This window comes from Poecilia mexicana, unplaced genomic scaffold, assembly GCF_051168715.1.
Source record: "Poecilia mexicana isolate PSO_F unplaced genomic scaffold, ASM5116871v1 scaffold_18, whole genome shotgun sequence".
Classification (NCBI taxonomy): Eukaryota; Metazoa; Chordata; class Actinopteri; order Cyprinodontiformes; family Poeciliidae; genus Poecilia; species Poecilia mexicana.
In genome coordinates, this window is record NW_028263387.1 from 27521412 (window position 1) to 27535475 (window position 14064).

Here is a 14064-nt window from a genome sequence, read left to right on the forward strand (position 1 = left end):
GCAGGAAGTAGGCGGCTCAGCCAGCCGTTCTCAGCTTCAGTGAAACATCGTCAGGTCAGATCACTGAGAAGAACAATGGAAGGAACATCTCACTGTCTGATCTGTAAGTAGACAAGTTTTAGTCTCTTTCTGCTGGATCAGCATTTCTCTCTGTCTGAGAGACACTGGAGACATTTTACTGGACGGATTTAATGATAGAATTACTGTGGCCTATATAGTAATTCCTCACAGTAAAACCGCGTTTCAGTCATCAGGTTATCTTCATTGTTGGTGCACTTTGCTTTAGTTAAGGTTTTTCATTGTTTTGTTTTCTCTCTGTGTATAAATTGATGTTTGTTTAATAAAGTGCCAGGAGAGGATTGTTGTGAATCAGCTCTGTATAAAACTGTTGATTTATCCTTAATAAATAACAGCATCTTAATATAAAATCATTTATTTTTCTCTAGTTCTGATCTTCTTGCTGAGCTGCTCTGCAGATCCAGGTTGGTGAACTTTGTTACATTAAAACGATTTTAAATATTCAAAGATGTTCTTTGGATTAAATGTTACATTTGAGAATTTAATGAAAATTTTTTTATTGAATTATTGAATGTGATGCTTTTTATTTTTATTAACAACTGAAATCATGATCAATGAATCTCTTCAGTCTCTCCAGCTGCTCTGACTGTGAGTCCCAGCAGATCTCAGTTCTTCAGAGGAGAAAAAGTTTCTCTGAGCTGCTCTGATGGAGGAACTGTGAGGAGAAACACAACCTTAGACACCAGGAAGCGATGTGGAGATGGATGGGGGAAACCAGATGGTTCCTCCTGCAGCATCAGTTTCATCCTCCCATCTGACTCTGGCCTGTACTGGTGTGAGTCCATCAATGGATCCTCCAGCAGCAGCAGCAGCATCCAGCTCTCTGTCTCTGGTAAGATCAGACTGTGGAGTTAGTGTTGCTGTGTGGAAATGGATGAAATGCTGTAGTTTGTCTCTGTGTTGAGGTGGATCAGTGATCCTGCAGAGTCCTGTCCTCCCTGTGATGGAGGGAGATGACGTCACTCTGAGCTGCAGAGCAAAGAGTCCAGCCCACAACCTCCCAGCTACTTTCTTTAAAGATGGCTCCTTCATCAGGACTGAGCCTGCAGGTAGCTTCACTCTCAAAGCAGTGAAGAGATCTGATGAAGGCCTCTACCACTGTTACATCAGCGGTCAGGGAGAGTCTCCATCCAGCAGGATCTCTGTGGAAGGTCAGAGGATTGAAGATATTGATTAACTTTGGTTGTCAAAAGTAATTGTTTGGCAATTATTGAATAAAAAACTTTATTCTAGAGAAACCAACTTCTTCTGATTCTCCAACCACTTCTGGTCCTCCACCATCATCTTCACCTCCACCCTCTCCTTCATCTCCACCTCCATCTTCCTCTTCCTCCCAGTCTCATCTCTTCATGCTCCTGACTCCACCATGTGTGATTTTTGGGTTTTACTCCCTGATTCTGGTTCTGCTGATTCAACTGTTGAGAAATGAACAGAGAAAACCTGAAGGTGAGACAAACTTTGTTCATCCATCCAGTTTTATCTAAAAACAATCATTACAGTAAATTTTAATCCTTTTATTTCTATTTTGTAACTAAAGAAGTCAAAAGAGAACATTACTAAAGGCTACAACAGACTTCATGCAGCGTTCTGAATCGGTTCTTACTGACGTGATGAAAATGATCATCTTGTTGTCAGAGAGTCGTCTGCCGAACTCGACACCAGACCCAGTCGACCCATTTCAGAGCCTCTGATTGGTCAGAAGTTTGTTGTGCTTCATGCAGAAATGCTCTCAGACAGCAATGTTGATATTTAATATTTTTATGAGACAGAGAGTTTTACACAGGAATCGTCCAACTTTATCAAAGATGAGAATCCACACAGATCAGCACTGCAACCCAAACGGGCCGATGTGACGATCTGAGCCACTGCACTCCCCCCAGTGGGATGGACACACCACTGACTCAGGATCCTCTTCCAGGACAGAGGAACTCTGGTCACCTTGTGGATCAAACTGGCAGCTGAGGTTCCAGCTGCCAGTTTGAAACATGTGCATGTTCACAAGATGGCGCCTGTGTGTGTTCAGGCTGCCGCTTGCCTGTTACAATGCCGCTTTTTTGCCATTTTTCTGCTTGTGTTTGCTGTCATATCAACTCTGATGGACAGCGTTTGCGTGAGTGCAATAAGGACTTATAATCGTGACTTTCTTTTCGAAATCAAAGAGTCAATGGAAAGCCCCTTTCACGACTGGGACAGTTACAAACAAACTTTTCCACCTCCGTTTGTGTGACCCCCAACCTCCCGTGAGTACCTGGCGTTGTGGCGACGTCCAGGAAATCCGAAAAGGAGGAGAAGAGGCTGTAGAGCGGGTGTCCAAGTTCGGATCAGGCGTGGCGTGCGGCGTACGGTTCATGCGAATCGGAGCTACAGGTGGCTGCGTCAGGTGCCGCTCGTACACGGCCTTACAGCTGGGGGTGCTGCCCCATCTACGCATCTCGCCACTCTTCCGGGTTGTGGAGTTGGGCGTGGACATCGTTGGACCCGCGATGGACGAGGCGCCTGGGCCCCAGGTCCATTTCAACGTTTCGTGCTAACATCAGGAGAGCAGTATCGGTCATGCCAGTACCGCTGTTTGTCACGTGACCGTGGGAGATGTCTTCAGCCTATCCCGCTGTGCCCAGCCGACTGGACTCCTGATCTGACTTCTTTGTCATCGCAAAATCGGATTGGATTATTGAATGCACGTTCAATTTCAAATAAATCGTTCTCCATTAATAAACTCATTGTTAGGAAAAACTTGGACTTCCTTTTCCTCACAGAGACGTGGCAGAGGGAAAATGAATTTGTCCATTTAAATGAGCTTTGTCCTGCTGGTTGCTTGGCAGTAGGTAAGCCTCGCTCCGGCCGCCGTGGAGGAGGACTGGCTGCTGTGCACCGTGACTGGTCCACATGCAGACTATCAGAAACAAGCCACATCACCTCTTTTGAAACCCTCATGATGGAAGTTGGTTCCTCAGATACATTTTATACTATTTTGATATATCGCCCTCCTGGCCCTGCTGGGACTTTTCTTCAGGATTTCACTGACTTTTTATCTTCTATAATTAGATTGGGAAAGGTCTTGATTGTGGGTGATTTTAATTTGCAGATTGATGATGTTCCTTCTATCCCAGTAAGATATCTTATATCACTGACAGAGGCGCTTAACTTTACACAGTATGTGTCAGGTCCCACACACAACAAGGGTCACACGTTAGACCTGGTTTTTGCACTGGGCTTGCAAATTACCAATGTGTGTGTGGAGGATGTGCTTCTCAGTGACCATTACTGTGTTTTCTTTGACTTGATGGTGCCATGTGAACCTCGGCCTGTATTGACTAAGGCAAAGAGGAGAATCATCACAGAGGCGACAGCCATGCTTTTCTGTGATAAGTTTGATCCTTCTTAATAATCTCACTGAAACTGACTGTTTTGTGAATGGTTTTAATAGCCAATGTGCTGATATCTTGGATCAAGTAGCGCCAGTTAAGGCTAGGAAGGCACCACAGGAAAGTTTCTGTCCTTGGATAAATGATGAAATTATGTCTCTGAGGAGAACATGCCGCCAGACTGAACGTTTATGGAAGTCTACTAAATTGGAGGTCCATAGGCTGCATTTAAAGGACTTAATATTGTTCATAAATAAGAGGATTGAGGAGGCCAGGGCAAGTTATTTTAAATGTCTGATTGCCTCAAATAAAAGAAATCCTAAAGTGCTCTTCGACACTATCAGCTCTCTTGTGTCACCTGTTGCTGTAAATCCTCATAACTCTACAATTAGTTGTGATGAGTTCCTGGATTTCTTCATTGATAAGGTCAAAGTAATAAAGGACAGCTTGCCTCCTTGCCATGGTTCCCAGCATTTGGAACCTCCCACTCAGAGCTGGGCCTCATTTGAGCCTGTCACTGTGGAGGACATCTCAACCATCATGAAAAAAATGAAACCGTCCTCTGGTACTTTAGATGTTCTTCCTTTTAAACTGTTTGTGAGGGTTTTTGACTCCATTGGGCCCTATATTGCTAAAATGTTTAACATGTCTTTGCTTAGTGGTGTGTTTCCTTGTCTTTTCAAACATGCCATTGTGGAGCCACAGTTAAAGAAAACGGGACTGGACTCTTCCGAACTCAAGAATTTCCGGTCAATATCCAAGACTCCTTTCTTGGCCAAAGTCCTGGAAAAGGTGGTCTGCACCCAACTTAGATCATTTTTGCAGGTAAATGATATTTATGACACTTTTCAATCTGGGTATCGTGAGTTTCACTCCACTGAAACAGCCCTGTTGAAGGTGTTTAGTGATATTATGATGGCAGCTGACACCGGTAAATGTTCTGTGCTGGTTTTGTTGGATCTGTCATCGGCGTTTGATACAGTGGACCATGGCATCCTGATAAACAGGCTCCAACATTTGGTTGGAATGTCGGGTTGCGTTTTGAAATGGTTCACCTCTTACCTGGTTGGCAGAACTTTTAGTGTGTCAGTGGGAAATGCAGTGTCTGATTCTGCAGAGCTTTTGTGGGGTGTGCCGCAGGGATCGGTCTTGGGACCTGTTCTGTTCCTGCTGTACCTACTTCCTCTGAGCAGGGTCATCCAGAAGTTCAGTGATGTGTCCTATCATCTGTACGCCGATGATCTGCAACTGTACTGCTCTTTCAAGCCAAGTGAGCCACATAAACTTTGCACTCTCACTAGTTGCTTGGCCGAAGTGACAAAATGGCTCACTGAAAACAGCCTATTATTGAACTCCATCAAGACTGAGACCTTGATTGTTGCTCCTGACAGTGCTGTGCCTGGAATTAAGCAGCACCTCAGAAACTTGAGCTGCACAGTTAAAAGCAACCTGCGCAACCTGGGTGTTTTCATGGATGGAGCGATGTCTATGGAGCGGCACATAAATCAGCTTGTTAGGAACTGCTTTTTCCAAATTCGGAACATTTCTAAACTTCGTAAGATGGTGACTTATGGTGAGCTTGAGATGATTGTTCATGCTTTTGTCTCATCGAGATTGGATTATTGTAACAGTCTGTTCACATGTCTTAATAAAAGGGAGTTTGCTCGTCTGCAGGTAGTGCAAAACTCAGCTGCACGCCTGCTCACTTGCACTCACAGGAGGGAACATATTACACCCATCCTCAAAAGCTTGCACTGGCTGCCTGTATCTTACAGAATGCACTACAAAATCCTGGTACTGACTTTTAGAGCTCTTCATAGACAGGCACCAGACTACATTAAGAACCTCATCCAGCCTTATGTTTAGACTAGGAGCCTCAGGTCGTCCAATCTGAACTTGCTGATGGTTCCTCGGACCCTTTTTAAGACTCGAGGAGACAGATCTTTTAAAGCTGTGGCGCCTCGCCTCTGGAATGAGCTACCTTGTACCATTCGATCTCTGGATTGTATAGACACTTTTAGGAAACAACTTAAGACCCACTTTTTTAAACTTGCTTTTTAGCGTAATACTGTGTTTTATTGTTTTGTATGTTGCTTTTAATTTATTTATTTTTTACACTTTGTGCAGCACTTTGTGACCCTGGTCTGTGAAAAGCGCTATAGAAATAAAGTTTACTTACTTACTTACAGTTTGTAACCCAGTCAGTGACACCTGACTGGGACACTGAAACACCCCAGCCAGGTGTGTCAGATCTGCCTTAAAGGGCACCTCTAACCCCCAGCTGTCTAAAGGAGGCACCAAGCCTCTCCTCCTGACACAGAGGCAGCGCCCCCTGCTGTCTTCATGTAACGGGTTGTATCAATGAATTAGAAATCATTCAGCCACGTTGCACAATGGGATCATTTATCCTGGGGAGGAGAATAAAAACAAGTCAATCTTCTCTTCACCTCTGTCCCTGCACTCCAGCCCCACAGCAGCACATAACAATGCTGTCTAACATTTTCTTCCAAATTCAACAAAAGTCAACAAAAACAAGAAATCTAACAAAAATCACAACAAACTAAAAACAAGAGGAAAACGCCACCTGGTGGCCACAACAACACAATACAGTGGGACAGAGTTAAATAAACAGGAATAAAAAGTATAATTTAAAATAATACACATACCTGGGGGAAAAGAGTAAAAACAAATCAACCTCCTCTTCACTCCCTCTTTCTGCACTCCAGCCTAAATGTGAAAATAAAAACAATGTTCAGCCAAGCTGCACTGGACTAGCACAGGCATGTTCTCGCCAAATAAAAAAAAGAGGAAAATTACAATAAAATTGTCCATAAAACCAACAATAATGGTCAAAACCCCTACATAACACCAGAGGACTCAACATGAACAACAACTTCCACACAGAAAACAAACGTATATCGCAGCAGCAAACTTTCCCTCGACTTGCCCTCAGCAGGAGAGAAGGACCTGGTTGCAGCAAACAGAAAGGGGCGGAACGGACCGCCGTCAGTCTCTTACCTTATTTGGAAATGGGACCATTGCACTCCGGAAGTGAAGGGGGCGCTGTTTCCTATATTATCCAAGGTCTCCCGTTTTTATTTTCTTTTTAAATCTGTGATATATCTTCATTTTTTATAAGGATTTTTCTCAGCATGTTTTTGAACTTCTCTCTTTTATTTACTTCAGTGCAGCTCACAGTTTTTAACAAGTTCTGTAACTTTTGTGAACTTCTAAATCTGCTCCTTAGTCGCATCTTTTCAGGCCTGCTACTGCCTCTAGAGGCGTGGGGGTGGTAACAACTATTATAATTACATTACTAAATCAGAATACCACAAAGTCTTCATTACTTATTATTAAGTCTGGCATTACTGGAACAGTAAAAGATAAATTCTCTCACAAAAGGACATACCTTTTCATTTTCTTAACGAAGTAGAGCTAATTGTCATAAACAAGACCTGAAAGTGGTTCCAGTTTCACTTGATGGCCAACCGGTTGAAACTGTGGTAAATTTGAAATACCTCAAGTCGTTCCTGGACAGTCAGCTCAACTTTGCTGAAAACACTGACTACATTTTTAAGAATGCAGTCTCAGTGGGTCTATCTTTTAAGAAGGCCTGGCGATTTTGGGGTCACCCAACTAGAGGTTGTGTACAAGAAAATGTTGAGTGTTTTTTTTCTGCTCTAGTGGCCTTTATTTGTAAGAAGCTTGACATGAAATAGGGTATTGAAAGAGAGGGAAGACATTCGGCAAATGTCACCAGGCTGGGAGTCAAACCTGCGACCACCGGCACGAGGACTAAGGCAGGGGTTGGCAACCCAATGTTGAAAGAGCCATATTGGACCAAAAAACCAAAAAACAAATCTGACTGGAGCCGCAAAAAATTAAAAGCCTTATTTAAGGCTTATAATGAAGGCAAAACAGGCTTTAAGTATTTATATTAGCTATTTTATGGTCTAATCAAAACAACTAAGTGCATACATTCATGAGCTCTCATGATTAAATGATTATTTTCTCTGCTGTGCGTCCTGGAAAGAATGACGCACCACGTATACTGTGTTGTACAATGGTGCTTTAAGTTTACCTCCCGTTACAATTTTAATCTGTTATGTTTTTTTGCATAGATAAAATTAAAGAAATGCAATAAAGAAATTAGATGTTTGATGTCATTTTTATTATGATGATCGACAGGGAAAGATATTTTCCGTTTTGGAAACTGCATTGCTCCCAAATGCAGTTTGCATAATGATGGCTCTGTGTGATCGAAAAAATGATCAAATCAAAAACAACAGAATGGAACATGCATAACGTGCCCCTTATTTGGACAACAGAGTGCAATAAAACGCAACCTGCAGTTATAATATTAAACAGTAAAGTATATAAAATTGAATTAATAAAGTTTAAGTTTGATTTCTGTGCAAATGCCAAGCAAGTCAGTGCAATGTTAAAACATAGCAGCTTCCTCTTTTGACACACAACCAACCATCCTCTGACCTGAGGATGTTAAACACCATAATATCACTAAGTGTCATTCTGAATATATACTGACAAAAATCACTAATCAATTTATAACAGCAGTCACTTAGTTACTAAATATATGTGCCTATGACAGGATTGTGTTCTTACCCGTTTAATGTGACGTCTGTTTACGGACATCACTGGACAGCTTCTCAACATCGAGCCTGTAAGATATAACTTTAATCTTGACACTGCAGCTAACGTAGCGCCTCCCTGGAAATGTCTTTCCACATTACAGGATTTTTCAGACTATAAGCCGCTACTTTTCCCCACGCTTTGAACCATGCAGCTTATAGCCCGGTTCGGCTTATTTTTGTACATTTCCAAATTTTTTCCCCAAAACTATTTTAGGTGCGGCTTACAGTAAGGTGTGCTCTATAGTCTGGAAAGTACCGTATTTGTTATTTGACAACTTGTTGCTACATAGCAAATATTCACGTAATCCACTGGCAATGAATGCAAATGATTCGGACCAAGAATTGTAGAATCTCTCCTTTGCTATCCATGGCCCACCAAACACCCGTCGGTTTGTTTACAGCCACCTGCCTCACCCCGCCCAGCTGAAAGAAACGTGTCGCAGGCTATGATGCAAATCTTTGTTGACGGAAATGTTGAAATTTAATATTTATTCTACACATTTTTATAGCATTTGAAAACTTTAAGAATGATTGTGTCATGTTTGTCCTCCTACAGAAACCACATTGAAACAAAAAAGATATTTCCCACCCACCATCTTTTTCCATTTTCAAACATTTTTGAAAAAGCTCCAGGGAGCCACTAGGGCGGCGCTGAAGAGCCGCATGCGGCTCTGGAGCCGCGGGTTGCCGACCCCCAGATTAACGCCTCAATACATGGGTTGTGCTCTACCCTGAAGAATTTCCAGGGTTAGAGGACTGATGTCTCAGCAGATCTAGAGAAACTCATCCATACGTTTATCTTCAGCCGCATTGATTCCTGCAGCAGCGTCTTCACAGGTCTGACTAATAAATCAATCAAACAGCTGCAGCTGATCCAGAAGCTGCTGCTGCTGTTCTCACTAAAACCAGGAAGATGGAGACATAACACCAGTTTTAAAGTCCCTACACTGGCTCCCTGTAGCTCAGAGGATAGACTTTAAAATAATGTTAGTTTATAAATCACTGAACGGTTTAGCACCACAATACATTAAAGATCTGTTGTTGCTGTACCAACCGTCTAGACCCCTCAGATCTTCTGGTTCTGCTCTGCATCCAGAACCAGAACCAAACGAGGAGAAGCAGCATTCAGTTTCTATGCACCACAGATTTGGAACAAACTTCCAGAAAACTGTAAAACAGCTGAAACACTGAGAGCCTTTAAATCTCAAGTTAAAACCCACCTGGTTAGAGCTGCTTATGGCTAAATTAGGGTTAGAGTGCAGGTTGACGCCGTTTCAACGAAAGTCTAAAGGGTTAGAAAAGGGTTCCGGGTTTTAATGTTTTTTTTATTTTATTCATTTTTATTTTTTGATTGCTTATTCAATGTTGCATGACTGTGTTTTTGTTTTTAATTATGTAAAGCACTTTGAAATGCCTTGCTGCTGAAATGTGCTATACAAATTAAATTTGATTGATTGATTGATTCTAGAATAGAAGGAAAGTTTCCACTATAATAGACTAAATAGTTTCATCTTATTGTTTCCTGTACATAAGGCTCTACCAACAAAAAGTCTCTCTGAATAATATACATGGCACCGTAAAAAGAGAAATGTGAATTTTTACTGGTTTGTTATTCTTTAACTATTAAAATAAGCAGTTATGTGCAGATGGTAAATAAGCAGCAGCTCAGACTGGGTGGGCCTTTCACTGTGGTTTTGGTGATTAAAGTCTTGACAGTTTATTTTCTGCTTTGTGGTGAAAAGTTTAATCTCTAAATGATCAAGAAGTTTGTGGTCTGCTTGTAGCTTCAAATAAATTTCCATAACATCTTTAGTGACTCAGTGCAAAAAGTGTTGTTAAAAATAACACTTTTATTGTTGCTGCTGTTTATCAAGTTCTACTAAATAAAACATTTACATAAAATGTGGCATGTTAACAACCGTTGTACCAAACAGTAATGAAAGTTTGCTTCATTTTACAGTGACTGACTCTGTGAAGATAAAAGATGTTCGTTATCGACAGAAACAGAAACAGAATCAGAACCAGAGGTAAAACTCTCTGAATTTATGAATTTATAAACTACATAGAGCTTCTTGCTCTATGTAGCCGCTTCTATCCGACTCTTCTGTTGCATGTACTCTGCGTTGTGTGTAATGGATAAAAAAAGGAACCAGCAGTCGATGATCCAGGGTGTGTTGTAGCAGGAAGGCGGGTTTATTCTGTTCAAAATAAAAATACATTCAGCACAGCAGTTTCCGGGCTCTGGCCTCCCCACACAGACCTCTCCCCAGCGCAGCTCGGCGCGAACTGAGGCAGGAATGTGCCACAACTAACCAAAACTTAAGGTCAGCAAATAATAAAGTACAATGTCAAAACAATAAAAATAAAACTCAAACAGCAATAATCTGCTCAATAGCCACACCTTTCACTGTTCAAATCAAATAAACAACAAAAAGAATCCTTCACTACAATATGAAAATATACTAAACATATAAATTTAACATCCAAATGACATTTAAAGCAACTCACATACCTGATCAAAACAAAAATACATTCAGCACAGCAGTTCCCGGGCTCCGGCCTCCCCACACAGACCTTAACCAACCAAAAGAACAAAAATAAAAGCGTTTGGATGGTAAACTCGATAATTGTCTTTAATGTGGGAATTAAATACCCAATAGTGTGCTGCGCTAAACATAAAACAATTTAACAACAAAATATAACAAGTTGTGAGCTCAGTGAACATACTTTTAACAACATTTCGAATATTTTAACACATAAACAGAAGACAACTTTATACGCTTAACTATCCTCAGCGCAGCTCGGCGCAAACTGAGGAGAGCAGCGGGAACACACAGGATATGACGCCAAACAGGAAGCAAGAAAATAAAAGCGTCACCACCAAAATAAAATACAATTCAGAAACTAGAAAAACAAATATACATATATAGTGAGGATGGATTGGAGGTGAAATATACACTTTTTTTACAGACTTGCTACATTTACATCCTGTGACAGAACAACTAATAGTGACTCGTAGAATCAGATGATAAACTCAGTTCAGTTCATCAAACTGTTTCTTCTTACCAGATTTTATATATGTTAATCTCTGCCTTTTTTCTATCACTAGTGTCATAAACCTGATTTATATTCTTTATATTCTTTATATTCTTTATATTCTTTATGTTCCCATGAAGCCAAAGCATCAGTAACTCAGACTGAAGGTGGACGATGTGACAGATTTTCCTTCAGCCTTTTCCCAACTTTATGACCCACAGTGAAGATGCCACAGTCTGAAACAACAATCCTCTGACCCAGAACCGGCCCAGGCCTCCATGGGGCCCTGAGTCAAATCTGGTTCTGCTGCAGTCATCTGAACAATCAGACGATTAGATGCTTCAAAAACCTGCTATAAACTTATTGCATCTCTGGCAGAGCTGTTAGCATCACATCCTATATGCACGTATAATATAGGATTCTTCTGCTCTACAGTGAGAGGTTTGACTGACAGACCAACCAGGTCTGAACCTTTACAGTTAACAATATTCACCCCATTGTTACCAACTCAGTGACTTTCTTCCTATATTTAGCAACATTTCCGACAAAAAAAATTAATATCAGCCAAAATCAGCACATCAGGCTTTTTAAAGATCAGTAACCAGGCATCAGCCAGAAAACAGTTGTAAACCCTCATTCCTACATTGTTTCACTAACTTATCTTCCTCTGGTGATTTGGAGGTTTGGATGCTCTGCACATTGCAGTTCATATTACTGGTGAAACGTGACCTACCGCGTCCACCAGGGGGCGCCAATAGCAAATTATTTTTACTTTTTGCCCATGTAAACAATGATTTCTATATGATCAAATATATGTTATTGTACAAAGAAAACACATATCACAACTTTACAATGAAATTTTATGTTTTTGTTAATATAATCACATAAAAATCATTACTTAAAAGGAAGAAAAAGTTGTTTCACTTAAGAAACCTTTAGTGCCCCTAAGCAGTCGTTTAGTTTGGTTATGCCTTGGGCCGGCCCTGCTCTTCAGCTTTAAATCTCCTGATTGGGTCTGAGATTAGAGGTTGTGGCTTTAAGTTTGGTGAATTAGTAAAGTTCATGCAGGAAACTAAAGTTACATCAAGTATAAAACAGGAACAAACATTAAAACAGGAGTCAGTAATTTGATCCTGTCATGGTTTTATTTCTGAGGATGATTTCTGGTTTCTCTCTAGGATGGAGATGATGAGTCCGTTGGTGGTGAATCCTGAAGGTTTCTCTCCCCCAACATCAGATCTTCACCCAGCGAGCCTGAAAGACGATGCTGAGGGAAAAGATGCTGAGGAATAACTGATGAGCTGCAGAAGCTGAGGCTCAGATGTGGATCCACAAACATCCTGCTGTTCATCGTTTAAAGTCTTTAACATGGCCAAACGTTTTATACTCAGATTTATATGTTTAAAGTGTTAATATTGCACTTAAAAAAGCCAAGGTTGATTTTTTTTGGTAACACTTTATTTGAAGGGGGTTGAATAAGACTGACATGACACTGTAATAAACATGTCATAACACCTGTCATAAACATGAATAAGCCTTCATGAATATTTATGACTGTTGTCATAAAGCGTCATTCGGTAAATTATGACACTTTTAATACAAAGTTGACATTATTCAAAATGTCTTTGTTATGACAACTTGGCATTAACCAAGAAATCATTACTGTTATAAATTTGTTATAAAAGTTTTACTGATTGCACTTTAAAAATTAGTTAACTTTATGTTATTAAAGGTAAAGTTTAAACAGTAATGATTTCCTGGTTAATGTCAAGTTGTCATAAAGACATTTTGAATAATGTCAACTTTGTATTAAAAGTGTCATAATTTACCGAATGACACTTTATGACAACAGTCATAAATATTCATGAAGGCTTATTCATGCTCATGACAGGTGTTATGACATGTTTATTACAGTGTCATGTCAGTCTTATTCAACCCCCTTCAAATAAAGTGTTACCTTTTTTTTTTTTAATGTGGAACATATATGTTAATTCAAGAATACAAAATTAAACATTTCGGTCGTTTCTGTGTGGATAACGAGAGTAAATTTTTATTCTTTGAAATTTATGAAGAAAATTAAACTACAGATCAAAGCTTTGAGCATTTAGAGCATCTATATTAAATGAAAGTTTTCACTTTTAATAGTTTTGCTTTGTTTTTTTAACCAAAGTATATTTTCATGTGTTTAATAAGAAAAATAAAATGAAACTAAAACTCCTTTCAGATGTTCAGCTTTGTGTGTTTGTGATCTTTATATTGAATAAACTCAACATGAATTTTGAGTTTATTCAATATTTTCCTCTGCAGATGATAAACACTGTTAGCCGTCATGGCAGATTCTGTTGTGGTGAAACAGCAGAGAGCAAGAGGAGGGTGTGAGCAGCACATACACGAGGTGATTGACAGCACTAAGCCTTTAATTCACAGCCAGAGAACTAAAGAGTGGCTCTATAGGAAGTATTTAAAGGTTCTGGAGCGGCCCAGTCGGTATCCAGACTTGAACCTACCATAAAACCCCTACAGGAAGCTGATGCTCCATGTTGCCTAGCAACAAAACCCTTACAGGAAGCTGATGCTCCATGTCGCCTAGCAACAAACCCCTACAGGAAGCTGATGCTCCATGTTGCCTAGCAACCGACTGAAACCTGAAAACACCTGGAAGAGCCTGGAGTAGTGGGTCCAACTCGGCTCTGACCAAGAACTGCAGACAGAACCAGAACCGACTCGTCTTCACTGATGTCACTGAGGGAAGCAGGTTGATGGTCCAAACAAACATCGTCTGAACCAACCGGGTCAGACATGCTGAGGACATTTGGGTCACATGCTTTACCTCTGGGTCGCCTCAGCAAGATAAAGTTTAGAAAATTATTTCTTTAACTGGAGAGTTAGTTTTTAAATACTTTCAGGCTTTATTGTCCTTTACTGCTTTAGGA

General features: G+C 40.5%; 1 long non-coding RNA gene across 1 annotated transcript; it reads left to right on the forward strand.

Moving 5' to 3' along the window:
• The first annotated feature begins 1320 nt into the window (after positions 1–1320).
• Positions 1321–12607, forward strand: LOC148154418 (uncharacterized). The gene is made up of 3 exons (XR_015766113.1): positions 1321–1524; positions 10056–10122; positions 12310–12607. It is a non-coding gene; the product is annotated as an uncharacterized LOC148154418 (long non-coding RNA).
• Positions 12608–14064: the final 1457 nt, after the last annotated feature.